The sequence below is a fragment of the Mus caroli genome, unplaced genomic scaffold, assembly GCF_978045245.1.
Source record: "Mus caroli unplaced genomic scaffold, Mus_caroli_1 scaffold_8, whole genome shotgun sequence".
Lineage (NCBI taxonomy): Eukaryota > Metazoa > Chordata > Mammalia > Rodentia > Muridae > Mus > Mus caroli.
The window spans coordinates 96,180,572-96,203,140 of record NW_028227263.1 but is presented as its reverse complement, the minus strand read 5'-3'; the positions used below and the strand labels follow the sequence as shown (position 1 = coordinate 96,203,140).

General features: G+C 42.1%; 2 pseudogenes; both read right to left on the bottom strand.

Moving 5' to 3' along the window:
• Window positions 1-2,121: 2,121 nt before the first annotated feature.
• LOC147003244 (E3 ubiquitin-protein ligase RBBP6 pseudogene) lies at window positions 2,122-4,793 on the bottom strand (annotated as a pseudogene).
• A 7,559-nt stretch (window positions 4,794-12,352) lies between these two features.
• Window positions 12,353-15,024, bottom strand: LOC147003243 (E3 ubiquitin-protein ligase RBBP6 pseudogene; annotated as a pseudogene).
• Window positions 15,025-22,569: the final 7,545 nt, after the last annotated feature.

Below are 22,569 nucleotides of genomic sequence, written 5' to 3'. Positions count from 1 at the left end.
CAGCAATGGCTTGTGCTGTAAGATCGAGTATTGACAAATAGGACCTCATGAAACTGCAAAGCTTCAGCTAGTCAAAAGACACTGTCAACAAGACAAAAAGGCCACAGACAGATTGGGAAAGGATCTTTACCAATCCTAAATCAGATAGGGGACTAATATCCAATATATATAAAGAACACAAGAAGGTGGACTGCAGAAAATCAAATAACCCCATTAAAAAATGGGGCTCAGAGCTAAACAAAGAATTCTCACCTGAGGAATACCGAATGGCTGAGAAGCACCTGAAAAATGTTTCAGCATCCTTAATCATCAGAGAAATGCAAATCAAAACAACCCTGAGATTCCATCTCACACCAGTAAGAATGGCTAAGATCAACAATTCAGGTGACCCTGATACAGCTGTCTCTTGTGAGACTAGGCCGGGGCCAGGCAAACACATAAGTGGATGCTCACAGTCAGCTATTGGATGGATCACAGGGCCCCCAATGGAGGAGCTAGAGAAAGTGTCCAAGGGGCTAAGGAGATCTGCCACCCCGTAGGTGCAACAACATTATGAAAGAACCAGTACACCAGAGCTCTTGAGTCTAGCTGCATATGTATCAAAAGATGGCCTAGTCGGCCATCACTGGAAAGAGAGGCCCATTGGACACACAAACTTTATATGCCCCAGTACAGGGAACGCCAGGGCCAAAAAGTGGGAATAGGTGGGTAGGGGGATGGGGGGTCTGGGTAGGGGGGACTTTTGGGATACCATTGGACATGTAATTGAGGAAAATAAATACGTAATTCAAAAAATATTAAAATAAAATTACAAAAAAAAAATTTGAAGTGTATTTTCCTACTTCAAGTTCAATGTAAAAATTCCTCCCAGGTGTGCCCTCAATTTAGTTAATGGAGTTGATGTAATCAAGTTGATAACCAAGAGTAGTCATCCTAGGCACCCTCTATCAGCCTCAGCTAGCTAAGTTGAGTCTAGCCTGCTACATGAGAGTGTCTCAGAGGAGAAAAGGGAAGACAGGAAGCTCAGCATACTAAAAGCTAAAGTCATAAATTGACACTGCATTGAAACAGGATAGCTAGTTAAGGAATAAAGGGTTCCAGAAAAGAGAATTGGCCCCTTCTAGTTGTTTTGATTGGTTTCTGTCACTTAGCAGCTGACATCCATGGGTATCAGCATAAGTCATCCAGGTCATATATCAGCCTCACATAAATTCCTGTGGCTCTTAGGTAAGATCCTTCCCATAATCCTTCTCACACATTGCAATACGCTTTTCTGCTCACCGAATAGACTCACTAGCTTTGCTGATCTGTGACTTACTGTGTTCTCTTCTGTGCTGGTCCTTCCAGTGGCTCTTCATTGAACCCTGGGGCTGAGATGGCTCAGCAGTAAGCACACTTACCACTCTTGCTAAGGACCTGTTTGGTTCCAAGAACTCACATGGGATCCTATAAGCATTGTCTATAGTCTACTCTTGTGAAGACACCATATACAGACCCATCCTAGAGGGACCTCAGAGCAGTTGAACTGCTGAGGACCCCCTGCACTCAGAGCAGTTGAGGATTAGCTGAATTCACAGCAGTTGGACAACAGCTTGACTGCTCCACTGAAGACCCAATAGTCTGAAGACCTCCCAGGAGATCTACTGCAGCCAGGGCAACAGATCAACAGCTTCTCTGTCCCTGTGTGGAGTCCCCAGTTGGAAGGCCCCACAAGTGGTCTGCTACAGCCAGGGTTGTGGTCCAACCAGGAGACCTGAAGCAACCCAGGGACAAAAGAGGTGGACCCCAGACAGTCACACAGACCAACAAACACCAGGGATATCCATGTGGTAAAAGGCAAGGTCAAGAAAGTAAGCAACAGAAGCCAAAATACATACATGGGCATCATCAGAACACAGTTCTCCCACCACAGCAAGCCCTGAATACATCCACACACCTGGAAAACCAGAATCTGTCTAAAAATCCTATCTCATGTATATAGTAGAGTGCTTTAGGAGGATTATCAATAACTCATGGAAAGAAATACAGACAAACACAGGAAAACAGGTGCTGGAATTGGGTATTTACTTTATTTACATTTCAAATGCATTCCCCTTTCCAGGTCTCCCCTCCAGGAACCCACTACCTTACCACCCCTCCTCCTGTCTCTATGACAGTACAGCCCCAAGGGCCTCTCCTCCCACTGATGTCCAACATATTCTTGTTTCCTTTGCTGTCTACAGGAACATTTTGACTCTTCTTCTCTGTCGATTTTGGATTATCTTTTGGAATGTGACTGTCTCTTGTTGAAAGCTTTACTGGATAGTTGCCACCTAGATTTCTATTTCTATGACTTTGTCCAGCAGCATAGTCTCTGTGCCCTCCTGTGAAGGGTGAATTACTGATATTAGGAGGTAAGAGTCTCTGAAGAAAAGTCCTCTCTATTGGCCTAGGGTCTAGGTTGTGTTCCTACTTCTTGCCCTTTGCCTAGTCTCATACCACTGGTAGTATTTCCTCTCCCATTCCTGGTAGCGTTCTATCTCTTCTTGAGGTACATCGAGTTTAGTGGGAGACTGTCCCCTAAATGCTGGAGGAGATCTGGACCTTGAGTGATATCCTCTATAGGGAGAGGACTTTGACATAGATCTGTGATATCCATGAGATCTGGACCATGAACGGTCACTGCAGATCTTGCCTCTGCCTCTTCTGGAAGATGGGGATGATTGTGAAGAAGAGTGAGAGTGTGAGCTGCTGAAGGACTGAGAGTAAGAGCTTGAATGTGTTGAGCCAGACCTTGACTTTGAGTCAGTGTATGAACTTCTTGAATAAGATGACCCACTATAGGGAAATTTAGACTCTTCCTTTAGTCGTTTTTGCTCTCTATAGAATTCTTCCCTGGATAAAAGAGGTGCTTGTGTTGTGGGGATGGTATTTGAATGGGCAGTGTGAACTCCTGATGGAACCCAAGCTGTTGATATATTGGCAGGAGCTGGTGGGAATCCTGGAGGAGAGACACTATATCCTGCTGGTGGAGGCTGGCCAGGAGGAAACCGAGGAGGAAACCGTGGGGCAGGTACACCTGGAGGAAGAGGAAGCATATGTGGAGGAGACGGTTGCAAAAGAGGTGGTGGAATAGGCATAAAGACTGGAGTTGCTGGTCGTGGTGGGCCTTGACTGCTCTGTGATGGTTCAGTGTAGCCTCGCCCACGTTTTATTCCTCGGTAACAGCGTCTCTCTTCACTTCTCATTTGCTGTGGTGGAGAAACTAGCTTCCCAAGCTTGTTGGAATGTTCCCAACCTGGTTGACCACCACTTGGATGAGCAGCATTTATTCTTACTGGACCAGTTGTGGGGATAAACTGTTCATGTAATAACGACTGTCCCAACAAAGGTGGAGTTTCAAGGACTGGCACCTGGCCACACTTTTCTTCCACAAGAGCAGTAACAGCAATTGAAGAGGCTTCCTTTGAATGTTCTGATGTAAGGGTGGCAGCTGGTAATAATTTGTTATCTGAATCCCGAAAGGGTCCATCTGATTTTTCTGAATGGTCTGATATAGATACTCTTGCAGTTGTATCAGGCACGGGAGCTGGGGCAGAAGATGGCTTTCCAGGCACAGAAGGAGCCAAGGAAGATGAATTTGAAGCTAATGAGGTTACAGAAGTAGTTGGGTGAGCTGAGGACGATGTCACTGGAATCTTCAGAGGATCCTGCTGTCTTGATGTGGGAGATTTCATAGGAGGCTGCAGGTTCTGCTGAATGAGTGCACTTGGTGGAGATGGTGGGGGTGGGGACGGAGTTACCTGTTTTCCGAGTCTCTTTGTATAGTCAGTTTGATTTTTAAAGTTATTAACAGCCTGTCGTAAAACCTTGTTGGCAACTAAAGCATCAGGAGAAACATCATTTTGATGACATGTTGGACATGTATGTTCATCTGACTCCAGAAGTGCTGTTCTTATACAGTCATCACAGTAACTGTTTCCACAGCAGGGGATGATAGCAGCATCAGTCATAGTGTCTTTGCAGATGAGGCACAAGAGCTCATCTGGGACAGGATCAGCTTCTTCTGAAGATGATGATGATGGTTCCTCTGGTAAGAAGGGTGGTTTCTCTTTCTTCCCAATTGCATAGGCCTCTGCATTTATAGTCGGTATTGCATATTGCCCAGTTTTTGTAAGCATTGCACCTTTCATATTAGGATCTTTCACTTCCATCATAAAACTTGTAGGAATTCCAGTGCTCTTTCTGATCCTAGGACGAGATTCAAAGTTCTTATTCCCATTTGTTGGGCAATTATTAATATAATGACCAGGTTTACCACAACGAAAGCAGGTGTAAGATGGAGGTGGTAAGCCTACTGGAGTTTTCTTCATGTCATCGATTGGGTTATATAAACGGCCAGATTGTATCATCATTGCTTTAATTTTGTCTTCCTCAGAAGCATTGGCCTCAGTCAGATTGGCAGTCTTTATAAGCTGGGCCAGAGAAATAGATGCAGAAGAGTCATTAACTGCTTTTGTAGTTCCCATTACTGGTTTAGTGTGACTCATTTGATATGTCTTGCTTTTAGACTTCACACCTACAACAGGAATTCTTCTGACAATCACAGATGAATTCTTAGGGATGAGCGCATTATCATCAGTATATTCTTCTTCCGTCTCTGCATTGGTGATCTGCAGATCACTATTGGCAGTTTTCAGCTTTTCTCTCCCCATAATCTGCTTCTTTAAGTAGAAGAGGGAGATATGGAGCCCATCAAAGGTGATGGTGTTGTAGCTGAGTTTAGAGGAAAATTTATAGTGCACACAGGACATTGTGGCAAAGGATTCCTTGGGCTAGGCAAGGAGCTGACAGCTGATGTTTGCAAATCCTGGAGCCCAGTCCTTTGGGTTGGAAGTAGCTCAGGTCTCCCAAAGATTCTGTAAGAGAATAAAGGATTTGTTGAGTCATTGTAGATTAAATCCATAAATATATGTCCATATCCAAGACCACACTTGTCATATCTGTGCCTCAATTCATGGGGCTGAATAAATTAACAACAGCAAAAAAAAAAAAAAATAAAAAAAAATAAAAAAAAATTCTCCAACTTAGAGAATAGAATCCTAAAGCCTCACAAGAGACAGCTATATCAGGGTCCTTTCAGCAAAATCTTGCTAGTGTATGCAATGGTGTCATCGTTTGGAGGCTGATTATGGGATGGATCCCCTGGTATGGCAGTCTCTAGATGGTCCATCCTTTCGTCTCAGCTCCAAACTTTTTATGCCAGGGCCTAGCAAACACAGAAGTGGATGCTCACAGTCAGCTATTGGATGGATCACAGGGCCCCCAATGGAAGAGCTAGAGAAAGTACCCAAGGAGCTGAAGGGATCTGCAACCCTATAGGTGGAACAACAATATGAACTTTATTTTGGTCTTAGTTGCGAAGGGATATACCTGTTTATTATTTTGGTATTTCTTTATTATTAATTTTTTTAAACTTGCTTATTCTGAGGTCTCATTCTCCAGCCCAGACTAGCCTTGAACTCAGAATCTTCTTGCCTCAATTTCTAGGGTGCCAGGTGGTGTTGCTAGTTTTTTTTTTTTTTGTTTAATTGGTCTTTCCCATATTCTCAGTTAAGAACATGGAATTTAGCCCATTTTTTTTACCACATCCCTAAGTCTTTTAAGATTTACTTATTTCATTTATATGAGTACATTGTAGGTGTATTCAGACACATGAGAAGAGAGCATCAGATCCTATTAAAGATGGTTGTGAGCAACCGTGTGATTGCTGGGAATCAAACTCAGGACCTTTGGAAGAGCAATCAGTGCTCTTAACTGCTGATCCATCTCTCTATCCCCTGACATTCCTAATTCTTAAAGAGTATCTTGACATTGTAGGTACATTTTGATCTATAGTAATACTGTGGCAATGTTAAGTAACCATCAGGCATAACCCCAGAGACAGAAAAACAGATTTAGTCACTTATAGATTAATTTTTATAAGTGACTAATTTCTCCTTCTTTTCTTTGGTAATTCAAAATTTCTTGCTCTATCATCCACTTCAGGGTTTTTTCTTAAAAACTTGGGTGAATGTCAGGTATGTACTTGACAGGCATAGGCAGGCTGATCTTGGTGAATTCCAGAGCATTCTTTTAGCCTTTTTGACCAACCATAGCTACAGAGTGAGACCCTGTCTCAACAAAACCAAAGCAAAGCAAAGCAAAGCAAACCAAACCAACACCAACAAGCAAAAAACCCCAAAACCAAAACCTTTGATTTAAACAGGACAGTAGAGTTGCAGAGGAAGGAAGTAGTTCATCTTTGGTAAGATGGAGGAGTCTTTGGTAAAAGTATCTATGAAACTCTTAAAGGAAAAGCTGAGATTCACTCAACTAGATGGCAGATTCACTCAGCTACATGGCTGATTCAATCCTCTCTCTACATACCAGAGTTAATTCCTTTACCAAATCCAACACCTGATCCATGAGCCCCACCCTGATGCTGTCACAATCTAATCAGAGGAAGAATTTGTGTCTCTGGGAAGCATGCATTCAGTAGGATATACTGGTTTCATAGGTCGACCTGGTTCTAGCTTTATACCATGGGTATCAAACTTAGCAACAAGTGCCAACATGCAGAGCCATCTCAATGACTCTAGACTTGAATTGTCTTAGTATCTATATTTTATGATTTATATAAAATAAAGATGATGTTCATTTTCACATTTTTAGAAACACTAAACACTAATTTAGGGCTTTCTGTGTAATTCCTTCCATTGGTAGATTGCTTGTTTAGCATGGAAGAAACCATGGGCATATTCCCACCTGACCCCTAATACATTGGACATGGTATCAAATATAAGTACTTCCCAGTGGAAATTCAATGCAAGGTAAAAGTCATTGTATGAGTGAGGGTTCTCTAGAGTAACAGAACTTATATTATGAATCTTTCTCTCTCTCTCTCTCTCTCTCTCTCTCTCTCTCTCTCTCTCTCTCTCTCTCTCTCTCTCTCTCTCTCTCTCTCCCTCTCTCTCTGTCTCTCTCTCCACCCACAGCCACCCCACCAACACACACACACACACATACACACATGAGCACAGCATTTTTTAGAATTACTTACAGGATATTCTCCAGCTAATCCAGAGATGTCTGAATGGAAAGTCCAAGAATCCAAAGTTTCTCTGTCAGTATCTCAGCTGGTCTTCAGTAAAAGCTGTAATCCCGAAGAAATAGGCTCTGATGCCAGAGAAGGAACACACTTGCCAGCCAACCAAGAGCAAAATGCAAAAGTTTCCTTCTTCCATGTCCTATTTATTTAGGTTACGTGCAGAGGGTGTGGCCTAAAATAAGGGTGTGTCTTCTTATCTCAAGATGAGGATTAAACGCATGGAAGACACGACTCTGTAGTTAAATCACTTGACTGTTCTTCCAGCGGGCCTGGCTTCAATTCCCAGCAACTACAAGGCAGCTCACAATCATCAACCCTCTATATCTTCAATTCCAGAAGAATCAGACACTCTCACAACAGACATTGATACAGGCAAATCACCAATGCACATGAAATAAATAAAATGAAAATTACAAAATCCTCCAAGAGGAACTCTCAATTCTGAATATCTATGCTCCAAATGCAAGGGCAACCACATTCATTAGAGACACTTTAGTAAAGCTCCAAGCACACATTGTACCGCACACGATAATGGTGGGAGACTTCAACACACCACTTTCATCAATGGACACATCGTGGAAACAGAAACTAAACAGGGACACGGTGAAACTAACAGAAGTGATGAAACAAATGGACTTAACAGATATCTACAGAACATTTTGTCCTAAAACCAAAGGATATACCTTCTACTCAGCACCTCACGGGACCTTCTCCAAAATTGACCATATAATTGGTCACAAAACAGGCCACAACAGATACAGAAATATTTAAATTGTCCCATGAATCCTATCAGACCACCATGGACTAAGGATGATCTTCAATAACAACATAAATAGTAGAAAGCCAACATTCACGTGGAAAATGAACAACACTCTTCTCAGTGATACCTTGGTCAAGGAAGGAATAAAGAAAGAAATTAAAGGCTTATTAGAGTTTAATGAAAATGAAGCCACAACATGCCCAAACCTATGGGACACAATGAAAGCATTTCTTAGAGGGAAACTCAAAGCTCTGAGTGCCTCCCAAAAGAAACTATAGAGAGGAGCACATACTAGCAGCTTGACAACACACCTAATAGCTCTAGAAAAAAAGGATGCAAATTCACCCAAGAGGAGTAGAAGGCAGGAAATAATCAAACTCAGGGGTGAAATCAACCAAGTGGAAACAAGAAGAACTGTTCAAAGAATCAACCAAAGGAGGAGCTGGTTCTTTGAGAAAATCAACAAGATAGATAAACCCTTAGCTAGACTCACTAGCGGGCACAGGGACAGCATCCTAATTAACAAAATCAGAAATGAAAAGGGAGACATAACAACAGATCCTGAAGAAATCCAAAACACCATCAGATCCTTCTACAAAAGGCTATACTCAAGAAAACTGGAAAACCTGGACGAAATGGACAAATTTCTAGACAGATACCAGGTACCAAAGTTAAATCAGGATCAAGTTAACGATCTAAACAGTCCCATATCCCCTAAAGAAATAGAAGCAGTCATTAATAGTCTCCCAGCCAAAAAAAGCCCAGGACCAGATGGGTTTAGTGCAGAGTTCTATCAGACCTTCAAAGAAGACCTAATTCCAGTTCTGCACAATCTATTCCACAAAATAGAAGTAGAAGGTACTCTACCCAACTCATTCTATGAAGCCACAATTACTCTGATACCTAAACCACAGAAAGATCCAACAGAGATAGAGAACTTCAGACCAATTTCCCTTATGAATATCCATGCAGAAATACTCAATAAAATTCTAGCTAACCGAATCCAAGAACACATTAAAACCATCATCCATCCTGACCAAGTAGGTTTTATTCCAGGGATGCAGGGATGGTTTAATATACGGAAATCCATCCACGTAATCCATTATATAAGCAAACTCAAAATCAAAAACCACAGGATCATCTCCTTAGATGCGGAAAAAGCATTAGACAAGATCCAACACCCATTCATGATAAAAGTCTTGGAAAGATCAGGAAGTCAAGGCCCTTACCTAAACATGATAAAAGCAATCTAGAGCAAACCAGTAGCCAACATCAAAGTAAATGGTGAGAAGCTGGAAGCAATCCCACTAAAATCAGGGACTAGACAAGGCATCCCACTTTCTCCCTACCTCTTCAACATTGTACTCAAAGTCCTAGCCAGAGCAATTCGACAACAAAAGGAGGTCAAGGGGATACAAATTGGAAAAGATGAAGTCAAAATATCACTTTTTGCAGATGATATGATAGTATATATCAGTGACCCTAAAATTTCCACCAGAGAACTCCTAAACCTGATAAACAGCTTCGGTGAAGTAGCTGGATATAAAATTAACTCAAACAAGTCAATGGCCTTTCTCTACACAAAGAATAAACAGGCTGAGGAAGAAATTAGGGAAACAACACCCTTCTCAATAGTCACAAATAATATAAAATATCAGGGCGTGACTCTAACTAAGGAAGTGAAAGATCTGTATGATAAGAACTTCAAGTCTCTGATGAAAGAAATCAAAGAAGATCTAAGAAGATGGAAAGATCTCCCATGCTCATGGATTGGCAGGATCAATATTGTAAAAATGGCTATCTTGCCAAAAGCAATCTACAGATTCAATGTAATCCCCGTCAAAATTCCAACTCAATTCTTCAACGATCTAGAAAGAGCAATCGGCAGATTCATCTGGAATAACAAAAAACCAAGGATAGCAAAAAACTCTTCTCAAGGATAAAAGAACCTCTGGTGGAATCACCATGCCTGACCTAAAGCTGTACTACAGAGCAATTGTGAGAAAAACTGCATGGTACTGTTATAGCGACAGACAAGTAGACCAATGGAATAGAATTGAAGACCCAGAGATGAACCCACACACCTAAGGTCACTTGATCTTCGACCAGGGAGCTAAAACCATCCGGTGGAAGAAAGACAGCATTTTCAACAAATGGTGCTGGCACAACTGGTGGTTATCATGTAGAAGAATGTGAATGGATCCATCCCTATCTCCTTGTACTAAGGTCAAATCTAAGTGGATCAAGGAACTCCACATAAAACCAGAGACACTGAAACTTATAGAGGAGAAAGTGGGGAAAAGCTTCGAAGATATGGGCACAGGGGAAAAATTCCTGAATAGAACAGCAATGGCTTGTGCTGTAAGATCGAGTATTGACAAATAGGACCTCATGAAACTGCAAAGCTTCAGCTAGTCAAAAGACACTGTCAACAAGACAAAAAGGCCACAGACAGATTGGGAAAGGATCTTTACCAATCCTAAATCAGATAGGGGACTAATATCCAATATATATAAAGAACACAAGAAGGTGGACTGCAGAAAATCAAATAACCCCATTAAAAAATGGGGCTCAGAGCTAAACAAAGAATTCTCACCTGAGGAATACCGAATGGCTGAGAAGCACCTGAAAAATGTTTCAGCATCCTTAATCATCAGAGAAATGCAAATCAAAACAACCCTGAGATTCCATCTCACACCAGTAAGAATGGCTAAGATCAACAATTCAGGTGACCCTGATACAGCTGTCTCTTGTGAGACTAGGCCGGGGCCAGGCAAACACATAAGTGGATGCTCACAGTCAGCTATTGGATGGATCACAGGGCCCCCAATGGAGGAGCTAGAGAAAGTGTCCAAGGGGCTAAGGAGATCTGCCACCCCGTAGGTGCAACAACATTATGAAAGAACCAGTACACCAGAGCTCTTGAGTCTAGCTGCATATGTATCAAAAGATGGCCTAGTCGGCCATCACTGGAAAGAGAGGCCCATTGGACACACAAACTTTATATGCCCCAGTACAGGGAACGCCAGGGCCAAAAAGTGGGAATAGGTGGGTAGGGGGATGGGGGGTCTGGGTAGGGGGGACTTTTGGGATACCATTGGACATGTAATTGAGGAAAATAAATACGTAATTCAAAAAATATTAAAATAAAATTACAAAAAAAATTTGAAGTGTATTTTCCTACTTCAAGTTCAATGTAAAAATTCCTCCCAGGTGTGCCCTCAATTTAGTTAATGGAGTTGATGTAATCAAGTTGATAACCAAGAGTAGTCATCCTAGGCACCCTCTATCAGCCTCAGCTAGCTAAGTTGAGTCTAGCCTGCTACATGAGAGTGTCTCAGAGGAGAAAAGGGAAGACAGGAAGCTCAGCATACTAAAAGCTAAAGTCATAAATTGACACTGCATTGAAACAGGATAGCTAGTTAAGGAATAAAGGGTTCCAGAAAAGAGAATTGGCCCCTTCTAGTTGTTTTGATTGGTTTCTGTCACTTAGCAGCTGACATCCATGGGTATCAGCATAAGTCATCCAGGTCATATATCAGCCTCACATAAATTCCTGTGGCTCTTAGGTAAGATCCTTCCCATAATCCTTCTCACACATTGCAATACGCTTTTCTGCTCACCGAATAGACTCACTAGCTTTGCTGATCTGTGACTTACTGTGTTCTCTTCTGTGCTGGTCCTTCCAGTGGCTCTTCATTGAACCCTGGGGCTGAGATGGCTCAGCAGTAAGCACACTTACCACTCTTGCTAAGGACCTGTTTGGTTCCAAGAACTCACATGGGATCCTATAAGCATTGTCTATAGTCTACTCTTGTGAAGACACCATATACAGACCCATCCTAGAGGGACCTCAGAGCAGTTGAACTGCTGAGGACCCCCTGCACTCAGAGCAGTTGAGGATTAGCTGAATTCACAGCAGTTGGACAACAGCTTGACTGCTCCACTGAAGACCCAATAGTCTGAAGACCTCCCAGGAGATCTACTGCAGCCAGGGCAACAGATCAACAGCTTCTCTGTCCCTGTGTGGAGTCCCCAGTTGGAAGGCCCCACAAGTGGTCTGCTACAGCCAGGGTTGTGGTCCAACCAGGAGACCTGAAGCAACCCAGGGACAAAAGAGGTGGACCCCAGACAGTCACACAGACCAACAAACACCAGGGATATCCATGTGGTAAAAGGCAAGGTCAAGAAAGTAAGCAACAGAAGCCAAAATACATACATGGGCATCATCAGAACACAGTTCTCCCACCACAGCAAGCCCTGAATACATCCACACACCTGGAAAACCAGAATCTGTCTAAAAATCCTATCTCATGTATATAGTAGAGTGCTTTAGGAGGATTATCAATAACTCATGGAAAGAAATACAGACAAACACAGGAAAACAGGTGCTGGAATTGGGTATTTACTTTATTTACATTTCAAATGCATTCCCCTTTCCAGGTCTCCCCTCCAGGAACCCACTATCTTACCACCCCTCCTCCTGTCTCTATGACAGTACAGCCCCAAGGGCCTCTCCTCCCACTGATGTCCAACATATTCTTGTTTCCTTTGCTGTCTACAGGAACATTTTGACTCTTCTTCTCTGTCGATTTTGGATTATCTTTTGGAATGTGACTGTCTCTTGTTGAAAGCTTTACTGGATAGTTGCCACCTAGATTTCTATTTCTATGACTTTGTCCAGCAGCATAGTCTCTGTGCCCTCCTGTGAAGGGTGAATTACTGATATTAGGAGGTAAGAGTCTCTGAAGAAAAGTCCTCTCTATTGGCCTAGGGTCTAGGTTGTGTTCCTACTTCTTGCCCTTTGCCTAGTCTCATACCACTGGTAGTATTTCCTCTCCCATTCCTGGTAGCGTTCTATCTCTTCTTGAGGTACATCGAGTTTAGTGGGAGACTGTCCCCTAAATGCTGGAGGAGATCTGGACCTTGAGTGATATCCTCTATAGGGAGAGGACTTTGACATAGATCTGTGATATCCATGAGATCTGGACCATGAACGGTCACTGCAGATCTTGCCTCTGCCTCTTCTGGAAGATGGGGATGATTGTGAAGAAGAGTGAGAGTGTGAGCTGCTGAAGGACTGAGAGTAAGAGCTTGAATGTGTTGAGCCAGACCTTGACTTTGAGTCAGTGTATGAACTTCTTGAATAAGATGACCCACTATAGGGAAATTTAGACTCTTCCTTTAGTCGTTTTTGCTCTCTATAGAATTCTTCCCTGGATAAAAGAGGTGCTTGTGTTGTGGGGATGGTATTTGAATGGGCAGTGTGAACTCCTGATGGAACCCAAGCTGTTGATATATTGGCAGGAGCTGGTGGGAATCCTGGAGGAGAGACACTATATCCTGCTGGTGGAGGCTGGCCAGGAGGAAACCGAGGAGGAAACCGTGGGGCAGGTACACCTGGAGGAAGAGGAAGCATATGTGGAGGAGACGGTTGCAAAAGAGGTGGTGGAATAGGCATAAAGACTGGAGTTGCTGGTCGTGGTGGGCCTTGACTGCTCTGTGATGGTTCAGTGTAGCCTCGCCCACGTTTTATTCCTCGGTAACAGCGTCTCTCTTCACTTCTCATTTGCTGTGGTGGAGAAACTAGCTTCCCAAGCTTGTTGGAATGTTCCCAACCTGGTTGACCACCACTTGGATGAGCAGCATTTATTCTTACTGGACCAGTTGTGGGGATAAACTGTTCATGTAATAACGACTGTCCCAACAAAGGTGGAGTTTCAAGGACTGGCACCTGGCCACACTTTTCTTCCACAAGAGCAGTAACAGCAATTGAAGAGGCTTCCTTTGAATGTTCTGATGTAAGGGTGGCAGCTGGTAATAATTTGTTATCTGAATCCCGAAAGGGTCCATCTGATTTTTCTGAATGGTCTGATATAGATACTCTTGCAGTTGTATCAGGCACGGGAGCTGGGGCAGAAGATGGCTTTCCAGGCACAGAAGGAGCCAAGGAAGATGACTTTGAAGCTAATGAGGTTACAGAAGTAGTTGGGTGAGCTGAGGACGATGTCACTGGAATCTTCAGAGGATCCTGCTGTCTTGATGTGGGAGATTTCATAGGAGGCTGCAGGTTCTGCTGAATGAGTGCACTTGGTGGAGATGGTGGGGGTGGGGACGGAGTTACCTGTTTTCCGAGTCTCTTTGTATAGTCAGTTTGATTTTTAAAGTTATTAACAGCCTGTCGTAAAACCTTGTTGGCAACTAAAGCATCAGGAGAAACATCATTTTGATGACATGTTGGACATGTATGTTCATCTGACTCCAGAAGTGCTGTTCTTATACAGTCATCACAGTAACTGTTTCCACAGCAGGGGATGATAGCAGCATCAGTCATAGTGTCTTTGCAGATGAGGCACAAGAGCTCATCTGGGACAGGATCAGCTTCTTCTGAAGATGATGATGATGGTTCCTCTGGTAAGAAGGGTGGTTTCTCTTTCTTCCCAATTGCATAGGCCTCTGCATTTATAGTCGGTATTGCATATTGCCCAGTTTTTGTAAGCATTGCACCTTTCATATTAGGATCTTTCACTTCCATCATAAAACTTGTAGGAATTCCAGTGCTCTTTCTGATCCTAGGACGAGATTCAAAGTTCTTATTCCCATTTGTTGGGCAATTATTAATATAATGACCAGGTTTACCACAACGAAAGCAGGTGTAAGATGGAGGTGGTAAGCCTACTGGAGTTTTCTTCATGTCATCGATTGGGTTATATAAACGGCCAGATTGTATCATCATTGCTTTAATTTTGTCTTCCTCAGAAGCATTGGCCTCAGTCAGATTGGCAGTCTTTATAAGCTGGGCCAGAGAAATAGATGCAGAAGAGTCATTAACTGCTTTTGTAGTTCCCATTACTGGTTTAGTGTGACTCATTTGATATGTCTTGCTTTTAGACTTCACACCTACAACAGGAATTCTTCTGACAATCACAGATGAATTCTTAGGGATGAGCGCATTATCATCAGTATATTCTTCTTCCGTCTCTGCATTGGTGATCTGCAGATCACTATTGGCAGTTTTCAGCTTTTCTCTCCCCATAATCTGCTTCTTTAAGTAGAAGAGGGAGATATGGAGCCCATCAAAGGTGATGGTGTTGTAGCTGAGTTTAGAGGAAAATTTATAGTGCACACAGGACATTGTGGCAAAGGATTCCTTGGGCTAGGCAAGGAGCTGACAGCTGATGTTTGCAAATCCTGGAGCCCAGTCCTTTGGGTTGGAAGTAGCTCAGGTCTCCCAAAGATTCTGTAAGAGAATAAAGGATTTGTTGAGTCATTGTAGATTAAATCCATCAATATATGTCCATATCCAAGACCACACTTGTCATATCTGTGCCTCAATTCATGGGGCTGAATAAATTAACAACAGCAAAAAAAAAAAAAATAAAAAAAAAAATTCTCCAACTTAGAGAATAGAATCCTAAAGCCTCACAAGAGACAGCTATATCAGGGTCCTTTCAGCAAAATCTTGCTAGTGTATGCAATGGTGTCATCGTTTGGAGGCTGATTATGGGATGGATCCCCTGGTATGGCAGTCTCTAGATGGTCCATCCTTTCGTCTCAGCTCCAAACTTTTTATGCCAGGGCCTAGCAAACACAGAAGTGGATGCTCACAGTCAGCTATTGGATGGATCACAGGGCCCCCAATGGAAGAGCTAGAGAAAGTACCCAAGGAGCTGAAGGGATCTGCAACCCTATAGGTGGAACAACAATATGAACTTTATTTTGGTCTTAGTTGCGAAGGGATATACCTGTTTATTATTTTGGTATTTCTTTATTATTAATTTTTTTAAACTTGCTTATTCTGAGGTCTCATTCTCCAGCCCAGACTAGCCTTGAACTCAGAATCTTCTTGCCTCAATTTCTAGGGTGCCAGGTGGTGTTGCTAGGTTTTTTTTTTTTGTTTGTTTGTTTAATTGGTCTTTCCCATTTTCTCAGTTAAGAACATGGAATTTAGACCATTTTTTTACCACATCCCTAAGTCTTTTAAGATTTACTTATTTCATTTATATGAGTACATTGTAGGTGTATTCAGACACATGAGAAGAGAGCATCAGATCCTATTAAAGATGGTTGTGAGCAACCGTGTGATTGCTGGGAATCAAACTCAGGACCTTTGGAAGAGCAATCAGTGCTCTTAACTGCTGATCCATCTCTCTATCCCCTGACATTCCTAATTCTTAAAGAGTATCTTGACATTGTAGGTACATTTTGATCTATAGTAATACTGTGGCAATGTTAAGTAACCATCAGGCATAACCCCAGAGACAGAAACACAGCTTTAGTCACTTATAGATTAATTTTTATAAGTGACTAATTTCTCCTTCTTTTCTTTGGTAATTCAAAATTTCTTGCTCTATCATCCACTTCAGGGTTTTTTCTTAAAAACTTGGGTGAATGTCAGGTATGTACTTGAGAGGCATAGGCAGGCTGATCTTGGTGAATTCCAGAGCATTCTTTTAGCCTTTTTGACCAACCATAGCTACAGAGTGAGACCCTGTCTCAACAAAACCAAACCAAACCAAAGCAAAGCAAACCAAACCAAACCAACACCAACAAGCAAAAAACCCCAAAACCAAAACCTTTGATTTAAACAGGACAGTAGAGTTGCAGAGGAAGGAAGTAGTTCATCTTTGGTAAGATGGAGGAGTCTTTGGTAAAAGTATCTATGAAACTCTTAAAGGAAAAGCTGAGATTCACTCAACTAGATGGCAGATTCACTCAGCTACATGGCTGATTCAATCCTCTCTCTACATACCAGAGTTAATTCCTTTACCAAATCCAACAGCTGATCCATGAGCCCCACCCTGATGCTGTCACAATCTAATCAGAGGAAGAATTTGTGTCTCTGGGAAGCATGCATTCAGTAGGATATTCTGGTTTCATAGGTCGACCTGGTTCTAGCTTTATACCATGGGTATCAAACTTAGCAACAAGTGCCAACATGCAGAGCCATCTCAATGACTCTAGACTTGAATTGTCTTAGTATCTATATTTTATGATTTATATAAAATAAAGACGATGTTCATTTTCACATTTTTAGAAACACTAAACACTAATTTAGGGCTTTCTGTGTAATTCCTTCCATTGGTAGATTGCTTGTTTAGCATGGAAGAAACCATGGGCATATTCCCACCTGACCCCTAATACATTGGACAAGGTATCAAATATAAGTACTTCCCAGTGGAAATTCAATGCAAGGTAAAAGTCATTGTATGAGTGAGGGTTCTCTAGAGTAACAGAAATTATATTATGAATCTTTCTCTCTCTCTCTCTCTCTCTCTCTCTCTCTCTCTCTCTCTCTCTCTCTCTCTCTCTCTCTCTCCCTCTCTCTGTGTCTCTCTCTCCACCCACAGCCACCCCACCAACACACACACACACATACACACATGAGCACAGCATTTTTTAGAATTACTTACAGGATATTCTCCAGCTAATCCAGAGATGTCTGAATGGAAAGTCCAAGAATCCAAAGTTTCTCTGTCAGTATCTCAGCTGGTCTTCAGTAAAAGCTGTAATCCCGAAGAAATAAGCTCTGATGCCAGAGAAGGAACACACTTGCCAGCCAACCAAGAGCAAAATGCAAAAGTTTCCTTCTTCCATGTCCTATTTATTTAGGTTACGTGCAGAGGGTGTGGCCTAAAATAAGGGTGTGTCTTCTTATCTCAAGATGAGGATTAAACGCATGGAAGACACGACTCTGTAGTTAAATCACTTGACTGTTCTTCCAGCGGGCCTGGCTTCAATTCCCAGCAACTACAAGGCAGCTCACAATCATCAACCCTCTATATCTTCAATTCCAGAAGAATCAGACACTCTCACAACAGACATTGATACAGGCAAATCACCAATGCACATGAAATAAATAAAATGAAAATTACAAAATCCTCCAAGAGGAACTCTCAATTCTGAATATCTATGCTCCAAATGCAAGGGCAACCACATTCATTAGAGACACTTTAGTAAAGCTCCAAGCACACATTGTACCGCACACGATAATGGTGGGAGACTTCAACACACCACTTTCATCAATGGACACATCGTGGAAACAGAAACTAAACAGGGACACGGTGAAACTAACAGAAGTGATGAAACAAATGGACTTAACAGATATCTACAGAACATTTTGTCCTAAAACCAAAGGATATACCTTCTACTCAGCACCTCACGGGACCTTCTCCAAAATTGACCATATAATTGGTCACAAAACAGGCCACAACAGATACAGAAATATTTAAATTGTCCCATGAATCCTATCAGACCACCATGGACTAAGGATGATCTTCAATAACAACATAAATAGTAGAAAGCCAACATTCACGTGGAAAATGAACAACACTCTTCTCAGTGATACCTTGGTCAAGGAAGGAATAAAGAAAGAAATTAAAGGCTTATTAGAGTTTAATGAAAATGAAGCCACAACATGCCCAAACCTATGGGACACAATGAAAGCATTTCTAAGAGGGAAACTCAAAGCTCTGAGTGCCTCCCAAAAGAAACTAGAGAGAGGAGCACATACTAGCAGCTTGACAACACACCTAATAGCTCTAGAAAAAAAGGATGAAAATTCACCCAAGAGGAGTAGAAGGCAGGAAATAATCAAACTCAGGGGTGAAATCAACCAAGTGGAAACAAGAAGAACTGTTCAAAGAATCAACCAAAGGAGGAGCTGGTTCTTTGAGAAAATCAACAAGATAGATAAACCCTTAGCTAGACTCACTAGCGGGCACAGGGACAGCATCCTAATTAACAAAATCAGAAATGAAAAGGGAGACATAACAACAGATCCTGAAGAAATCCAAAACACCATCAGATCCTTCTACAAAAGGCTATACTCAAGAAAACTGGAAAACCTGGACGAAATGGACAAATTTCTAGACAGATACCAGGTACCAAAGTTAAATCAGGATCAAGTTAACGATCTAAACAGTCCCATATCCCCTAAAGAAATAGAAGCAGTCATTAATAGTCTCCCAGCCAAAAAAAGCCCAGGACCAGATGGGTTTAGTGCAGAGTTCTATCAGACCTTCAAAGAAGACCTAATTCCAGTTCTGCACAATCTATTCCACAAAATAGAAGTAGAAGGTACTCTACCCAACTCATTCTATGAAGCCACAATTACTCTGATACCTAAACCACAGAAAGATCCAACAGAGATAGAGAACTTCAGACCAATTTCCCTTATGAATATCCATGCAGAAATACTCAATAAAATTCTAGCTAACCGAATCCAAGAACACATTAAAACCATCATCCATCCTGACCAAGTAGGTTTTATTCCAGGGATGCAGGGATGGTTTAATATACGGAAATCCATCCACGTAATCCATTATATAAGCAAACTCAAAATCAAAAACCACAGGATCATCTCCTTAGATGCGGAAAAAGCATTAGACAAGATCCAACACCCATTCATGATAAAAGTCTTGGAAAGATCAGGAAGTCAAGGCCCTTACCTAAACATGATAAAAGCAATCTAGAGCAAACCAGTAGCCAACATCAAAGTAAATGGTGAGAAGCTGGAAGCAATCCCACTAAAATCAGGGACTAGACAAGGCATCCCACTTTCTCCCTACCTCTTCAACATTGTACTCAAAGTCCTAGCCAGAGCAATTCGACAACAAAAGGAGGTCAAGGGGATACAAATTGGAAAAGATGAAGTCAAAATATCACTTTCTGCAGATGATATGATAGTATATATCAGTGACCCTAAAATTTCCACCAGAGAACTCCTAAACCTGATAAACAGCTTCGGTGAAGTAGCTGGATATAAAATTAACTCAAACAAGTCAATGGCCTTTCTCTACACAAAGAATAAACAGGCTGAGGAAGAAATTAGGGAAACAACACCCTTCTCAATAGTCACAAATAATATAAAATATCAGGGCGTGACTCTAACTAAGGAAGTGAAAGATCTGTATGATAAGAACTTCAAGTCTCTGATGAAAGAAATCAAAGAAGATCTAAGAAGATGGAAAGATCTCCCATGCTCATGGATTGGCAGGATCAATATTGTAAAAATGGCTATCTTGCCAAAAGCAATCTACAGATTCAATGTAATCCCCGTCAAAATTCCAACTCAATTCTTCAACGAACTAGAAAGAGCAATCGGCAGATTCATCTGGAATAACAAAAAACCAAGGATAGCAAAAACTCTTCTCAAGGATAAAAGAACCTCTGGTGGAATCACCATGCCTGACCTAAAGCTGTACTACAGAGCAATTGTGAGAAAAACTGCATGGTACTGTTATAGCGACAGACAAGTAGACCAATGGAATAGAATTGAAGACCCAGAGATGAACCCACACACCTAAGGTCACTTGATCTTCGACCAGGGAGCTAAAACCATCCGGTGGAAGAAAGACAGCATTTTCAACAAATGGTGCTGGCACAACTGGTGGTTATCATGTAGAAGAATGTGAATGGATCCATCCCTATCTCCTTGTACTAAGGTCAAATCTAAGTGGATCAAGGAACTCCACATAAAACCAGAGACACTGAAACTTATAGAGGAGAAAGTGGGGAAAAGCTTCGAAGATATGGGCACAGGGGAAAAATTCCTGAATAGAACAGCAATGGCTTGTGCTGTAAGATCGAGTATTGACAAATAGGACCTCATGAAACTGCAAAGCTTCAGCTAGTCAAAAGACACTGTCAACAAGACAAAAAGGCCACAGACAGATTGGGAAAGGATCTTTACCAATCCTAAATCAGATAGGGGACTAATATCCAATATATATAAAGAACACAAGAAGGTGGACTGCAGAAAATCAAATAACCCCATTAAAAAATGGGGCTCAGAGCTAAACAAAGAATTCTCACCTGAGGAATACCGAATGGCTGAGAAGCACCTGAAAAATGTTTCAGCATCCTTAATCATCAGAGAAATGCAAATCAAAACAACCCTGAGATTCCATCTCACACCAGTAAGAATGGCTAAGATCAACAATTCAGGTGACCCTGATACAGCTGTCTCTTGTGAGACTAGGCCGGGGCCAGGCAAACACATAAGTGGATGCTCACAGTCAGCTATTGGATGGATCACAGGGCCCCCAATGGAGGAGCTAGAGAAAGTGTCCAAGGGGCTAAGGAGATCTGCCACCCCGTAGGTGCAACAACATTATGAACGAACCAGTACCCCAGAGCTCTTGAGTCTAGCTGCATATGTATCAAAAGATGGCCTAGTCGGCCATCACTGGAAAGAGAGGCCCATTGGACACACAAACTTTATATGCCCCAGTACAGGGAACGCCAGGGCCAAAAAGTGGGAATAGGTGGGTAGGGGGATGGGGGGTCTGGGTAGGGGGGACTTTTGGGATACCATTGGACATGTAATTGAGGAAAATAAATACGTAATTCAAAAAATATTAAAATAAAATTACAAAAAAAAATTTGAAGTGTATTTTCCTACTTCAAGTTCAATGTAAAAATTCCTCCCAGGTGTGCCCTCAATTTAGTTAATGGAGTTGATGTAATCAAGTTGATAACCAAGAGTAGTCATCCTAGGCACCCTCTATCAGCCTCAGCTAGCTAAGTTGAGTCTAGCCTGCTACATGAGAGTGACTCAGAGGAGAAAAGGGAAGACAGGAAGCTCAGCATACTAAAAGCTAAAGTCATAAATTGACACTGCATTGAAACAGGATAGCTAGTTAAGGAATAAAGGGTTCCAGAAAAGAGAATTGGCCCCTTCTAGTTGTTTTGATTGGTTTCTGTCACTTAGCAGCTGACATCCATGGGTATCAGCATAAGTCATCCAGGTCATATATCAGCCTCACATAAATTCCTGTGGCTCTTAGGTAAGATCCTTCCCATAATCCTTCTCACACATTGCAATACGCTTTTCTGCTCACCGAATAGACTCACTAGCTTTGCTGATCTGTGACTTACTGTGTTCTCTTCTGTGCTGGTCCTTCCAGTGGCTCTTCATTGAACCCTGGGGCTGAGATGGCTCAGCAGTAAGCACACTTACCACTCTTGCTAAGGACCTGTTTGGTTCCAAGAACTCACATGGGATCCTATAAGCATTGTCTATAGTCTACTCTTGTGAAGACACCATATACAGACCCATCCTAGAGGGACCTCAGAGCAGTTGAACTGCTGAGGACCCCCTGCACTCAGAGCAGTTGAGGATTAGCTGAATTCACAGCAGTTGGACAACAGCTTGACTGCTCCACTGAAGACCCAATAGTCTGAAGACCTCCCAGGAGATCTACTGCAGCCAGGGCAACAGATCAACAGCTTCTCTGTCCCTGTGTGGAGTCCCCAGTTGGAAGGCCCCACAAGTGGTCTGCTACAGCCAGGGTTGTTGTCCAACCAGGAGACCTGAAGCAACCCAGGGACAAAAGAGGTGGACCCCAGACAGTCACACAGACCAACAAACACCAGGGATATCCATGTGGTAAAAGGCAAGGTCAAGAAAGTAAGCAACAGAAGCCAAAATACATGGGCATCATCAGAACACAGTTCTCCCACCACAGCAAGCCCTGAATACATCCACACACCTGGAAAACCAGAATCTGTCTAAAAATCCTATCTCATGTATATAGTAGAGTGCTTTAGGAGGATTATCAATAACTCATGGAAAGAAATACAGACAAACACAGGAAAACAGGTGCTGGAATTGGGTATTTACTTTATTTACATTTCAAATGCATTCCCCTTTCCAGGTCTCCCCTCCAGGAACCCA